The 5,456-nt window shown below is 56.1% G+C and overlaps 1 long non-coding RNA gene across 1 annotated transcript; it reads right to left on the bottom strand.

Annotated features, from left to right (window-relative positions):
- Window positions 1-669: 669 nt before the first annotated feature.
- LOC139683600 (uncharacterized) lies at window positions 670-4,832 on the bottom strand. Its single transcript, XR_011699799.1, has 3 exons — window positions 4,739-4,832; window positions 1,319-1,431; window positions 670-767 (listed from the first exon to the last, which is right to left on the bottom strand). It is a non-coding gene; the product is annotated as an uncharacterized lncRNA (long non-coding RNA).
- Window positions 4,833-5,456: the final 624 nt, after the last annotated feature.

Genomic DNA, 5,456 nt, shown 5'->3' with positions numbered 1-5,456 from the left:
ATGGGCTTGGAATCAGAGACTGATATTCCTGGTGGAGGGAGCGCTGCCGGGATAAACCCCGAGGATCAGGAATCTGGGCATTAAACGGGGGGAAAAAATGGGAAAGTGGTGCCTTCAGCAGGGACCGTCATCCTGTCGTACCGCAAGGCCCGGGAGGGATCCCGGGAGCAGCTGAGCTGGGATAAGGAGCCAGCCCCTCTTCCCACCTCGTTTCCCCACGTAATTGCCACCCCTAATTACACAATTAGCATAAACAGAGGTAATTACAGATCGGCGGCGTATCCTCCTCCCGCGCCTGCCTTGACTTGGGTGGCAAAGTGAGGAGGGAGATGATTCTGGGGAGGGGGGAAATCACCTCCAAAAACCAGAGAACGGAGCAGCGCGGCAGCCACGGCCCCCCCTCTGCGCTGCCAGCCCCGGGGGGCACCTCACCAGCTCTGGGAAAGGAGAAATTAGGGATCCGTGAGCTGCCAAACAACCTGGGATTGCGGTGGGATAATTCCATTGGGACACGAGTCCCCTGTCCCGCTTCTTCCTTTGCCTCCAGCGCAGGGCTGGGATTTGTGGCCTTTTCCTGCTTTCTAATCGCCCGGAGGGAAACATTAATGGGCAGCTGGAAGGAGAAATTGCAGGGCTGGGCAGTTCAGCTTTAATTACGTTAAAGGCATTAAATAATTTCACTGCGGCGATGAGGGAGGAGGTGGAGGAGGCTCCGGGATGTTCGGGCACGTCCAAAGTACCGGAGGGAATCGGGGACCCACCAGTTCCTGTGGAAAAGGGGAGTTTTTAACATGTAATAGCCCGATTTGGAGATGTTTGGGTTGTGTTTGGACTCTCAGGAGTGGAGAAGCCGCGACCCCTCCAGCGATGCCAACCTGAGCCAGGGAGGTGCCCACTAAAGGTTTTGTGGGAAGGACAGGAGAGAAACGCTCTGTCCTTGCAGGGAAGGAACAACCACGGTCCAAAACATCCTTTTTCCACGGCAAGACGGTTCTGCTCCCGCCTCCAGCCCCAGGAGGAGCGGGGAGGACCCGGCGGGGCTCACCCCGGGTTGGTGCCCACCCGTGGCCGGTGCCACCTCCCGTGCCTGTCCCGGGTCCCTTTGTCACTAGATGGCAGTGGAGCATCTGCGGGAGCCCCGGGAGATTCCCCCCGAGGCTCTGCCATCCACTTTCTCATCCCTTCTCCCGCCCTCTCTCCCATGCCCTCCGCTCAGAGCCCGCAGTGATTCCCGCAGCCAGGGCCGCTCCACATCCCAGATGGGATCCCACAAATCCCACAATCCCACCCTCCCGCGCATCGCCGTTGCCCTGGATACCTCCCGTTCGCTGGCTGAGAATTTGTTTGGGTAGAAAAGAGGCAGTTTTTGGCTGCTCAGCCCGGATTCCTCCCACAGCAGCTCCATTCCCGGCTCACGTGCCTGTCTGGGCTCTGTCGGACACAAACACGAGTGGGATGCAGATCCCAAATTCCCCACTCGATCCTGGCGAGCTGCAAATAACCCCCAGCCCTTGTACAGATGTCTTGGAATGGGGACAGGGCCAAGGGGTCTGTATTGGGTCCAGTCCTGTTTAACATCTTTATTGATGGTTTAGATGAGGGGATTGAGTCCATCAGCAGCAAATTTGCTGATGACACCAAGTTGGGAGGGAGTGTCGAGCTGCTGGAAGGCAGGAGGGATCTGCAGAGGGATCTGGACAGGATGGAGAGGTCTGGAGAGGGTCCTGGTCAGGCTGGAGGGGTCTGGAGAAGGACCTGGACAGGCAGGAGGGCTCTGCAGAGGGATCTGGATGGACTTGAGGGATGGGCTGATTCCAATGGGGTGAAGTTCAACAAGGCCAAGTGCAGGTCCTGCCCTTTGGCCACCCCAAGCCCTGCAGCGCTCCAGGCTGGGCACAGAGTGGCTGGAGAGCAGCCAGGCAGAGGGACCTGGGGGGACTGAGGGACAGGAAGCTCAACAGGAGCCACCAGTGTGCCCAGGTGGCCAAGAAGGCCAAGGGGATCCTGGCCTGGATCCAAACTAGCGTGGCCAGCAGGCCCAGGGCAGTGACCCTTCCCCTGGACTCTGCCTTGGGGAGGCCACACCTTGAGTGTTGTGTTCAGTTCTGGGCCCCTCAGTTGAGGCAAGAGATTGAGGGGCTGGAGCGGGGCCAGAGAAGAGCAACGAGGCTGGAGAAGGGACTGGATGTGGCACTGAGTGTCCTCTGAAACACCTCCAGGGACAGAGAATCCACCATGTCTTGATCCAACCCCACTGTGATCACCAGCCCAGGGCACTCAGTGCCAGAGTGATCCCAGTGGGGTTGGATCAAGGGTTGGACTTGATGATCTCAGAGGTCTCTTCCAACCCAAGTGAGAAGAGCAACGAGGCTGGAGAAGGGACTGGAGCACAAGTGCTGTGGGGAGAGGCTGAGGGAGCTGGGGGTGTTCAGCCTGGAGAAGAGGAGGCTCAGAGGTGACCTCAGCACTGTCTGGAACTGCCTGAAGGGAAGTTCTGGCCAGGTGAGGGTTGGTCTCTTCTCCCAGGCACTCAGCAATAGGACAAGGGGGCACGATGGGCTCAAGCTCTGCCAGGGGAAATTGAAGTTGGAGATCAGGTAGAAATTCTTTGCAGAGAGAGTGCTCAGGGATTGGAATGGGCTGCCCAGAGAGGGGGTGGATTCCCCATCCCTGGAGGTTTTTCAGCTGAGCTTGGCCGTGGCACTGAGTGCCATGATCTGGTAAAGGGACTGGAGTTGGCCCAAGGGTTGGACTTGATGATCTGGGAGGTCTTTTCCAACCCAATCCATTCTATGATTCTAAGAACATGACAAGGAGAGGCAAGAACAACCCTGGAGCTGCCACTCTTATCCATTCCCTGGGGTTAAATCCCACTCTTTAACCCAGTCACAATCCCAAGGGACCAACCAGCCTCGAGGAATGAAACTGCCCAAGGCTCCTGGCAGCAGAGCAGAGAATTCCAGCACTCCCAAACAAGGAATTCCTCGAGCAAATCAGTTTAGTTCAATCACTGCAGCTCTTGGCACAGCAACGAACCAATCTGGAAATTGAATTAATTTGATTTCTGGGCATGGATCAGCTCTGGATTCACAGACCTCCAAGCAGGGTGGATTTGGGGAGGTGTCTGGTTTTGTGGCTCTGCATCTTCCCTCTGCCCTCCAGGACCAGCAGTCCCAGAGCTGAATTCCAGTGGAGACTGGAGATGGTTCCACTCCAGCTCGGTCAGGTCAGGGCAGCTCCAGGCTGGAACATTTGATCCAAATGCACACAGAGCCCTGAAAATTTGGGGAGAAGTTCACCCCAAATCCAAGAGCAGCTGGAGGGACAAAGCCCCAGGGCCAGCAGAGCAGAGGGAAGTCACTGCACAGGCAGGGGACACCCGGGATAGTAAAGGGTGTGAATAAATAAACTGGAATTATTCAGCTCCTCAGCCCTCGAGCCACAGGACTGGTGTGTTCCAAGACATCCCCTCCCAGCCCAGTTAAACCAGTACCCCATCAGTCCCTTTCCCAGGCAAACCCACAGCACCCAGAATGTGCTCCCAGACCAGCTTGGGAAAGAGATTTTAGGGTTTACAGCACCCAGAATGTGCTCCCAGACCACCTTGGGAGGGATTTTAGTGTTTACAGCACCCAGAATGTGCTCCCAGACCACCTTGGGAGGGATTTTAGTGTTTACAGCACCCAGAATGTGCTCCCAGACTGGTTTGGGAGGGATTTTAGGGTTTACAGCACCCAGAATGTGCTCCCAGACTGGTTTGGGAAGGAGATTTTAGGGTTTACAGCACCCAGAATGTGCTCCCAGACCACCTTGGGAAGAGATTTTAGTGTTTACAGCACCCAGAATGTGCTCCCAGACCAGCTTGGGAAGAGATTTTGGGGTTTACAGCACCCAGAATGTGCTCCCAGACCACCTTGGGAGGGATTTTAGGGTTTACAGTACCCAGAATGTGCTCCCAGACCGGCTTGGGAGGGATTTTAGGGTTTACAGCACCCAGAATGTGCTCCCAGACTGGTTTGGGAGGGATTTTAGGGATTACAGCACCCAGAATGTGCTCCCAGACCACCTTGGGAGGGAGATTTTGGGGTTTACTCCCCAATTCTGGCCGTGGCCAGGCCATATCCCAACCGAGGGGATGAAAAGATGGGAATATCCCTGACTCAGATGTTCCCGGAGAACAGATGGGATCCACAATTCCCTGGGATTCAACAAGAGGAATAAAGCCTGAAAAACCAGGATGGCATTAAAACATTCTGAGCATCCAGTTGGTTTGGGGTGTTCCAGTGGGCACAGGGGGGTCTGGAAGCTTCGGACCCCCGGAATTCAGCACTGCCAGCCCGGATCAGGGGGGTGCAGCCCAGGGCGATCCCAGCGAGCAACGCTCAGACCACACCCACCCTCCAAAGGGATTTTCTGGCAGCGGGAAGGAGGGAAAGCAGCAAGATCTGCTCATTCTCAGCCGCCTTTCCACATTCCCCCAGGACCTGAGTTCCCTGCCAGCGGGGCATCGGATTTCCAGGGCTGAGGATCAGCCTCTTATCACCGGGGGCTGCAGGAAATTGGGGCTGAAGGGAGGCCCTGCGAGCCAGGATGGGGTTGGGGCGTTGGTGCCTTTGGATCAGCAGCTTCCAGGACTCGGGGCCCTTTAGGGTCACCAACCTTACCCGGGTGGAACATATTGGGGTGCCCTCCAGAGGGGAATTTTGGGGATTATCCCTGGGGATGGCACAGCACTCACCTCCTGCCTGCTGGAATCACCAGGCAGGTCCTGGGATAGGGATGGGGAGAACATGAGCCTGTGCTGGGCTCTGCATGTCATAGAGTTCCTTCTCCTCCTCCTCCTCCTCCTCCTCCTCCTCCTCCTCCTCGGGCTGCTGTGACAGGAGAAAGGAGGAAACACTTTGTAGGGAGCCTCCAAGACAAAACCCCTGGAATCTCCACCCCATATCCTGTTATCCCTCAATTTCTGTCCTTAACCAAGAACCAAACAGGAGGAGCAGCTCCTTTCCTGGAGTTCCCCATCCCAGAGACTGAACCCCATCAGGATCTTCCCAGCACATCCAACTGTTCCCTACTTATTGCAACAACAGAGGCTCTGCCTCCAGGTGCCCTCCCACATTCCTGCTGGCCAAATCCTTGGAAAAAAAAGCCTCTGCTTGTTGTGACCCACCAAGCCTCCCCATGGGAAGGGGAGTTTGCAGCACGTGGGGTCCCAGCAAGGGGGGGTGTCCCAGCAAGAAGCAACTTGGATCTTGCTCCTGATTTTTGCTTCCTGTGGGAAATGCTCTTTTTTTTTTTCCACCCAGGGAGGGAATTTCTGCTGCCCTTTCATCCCATTTTGGGGCCGGATCCAACCCCTCATTCCTTCCTTGGATAAACCCTATGGGCAGTTGTGTCCTTGCTCAGGAGTGGTTGTGTTAATGGGAGGGGAATGAATCCAGGGAATTGGCTTGGCT

Source organism: Pithys albifrons, chromosome 28 (genome assembly GCF_047495875.1).
Source record: "Pithys albifrons albifrons isolate INPA30051 chromosome 28, PitAlb_v1, whole genome shotgun sequence".
Lineage (NCBI taxonomy): Eukaryota > Metazoa > Chordata > Aves > Passeriformes > Thamnophilidae > Pithys > Pithys albifrons.
This window is presented reverse-complemented; position numbering and strand designations above follow the sequence as displayed.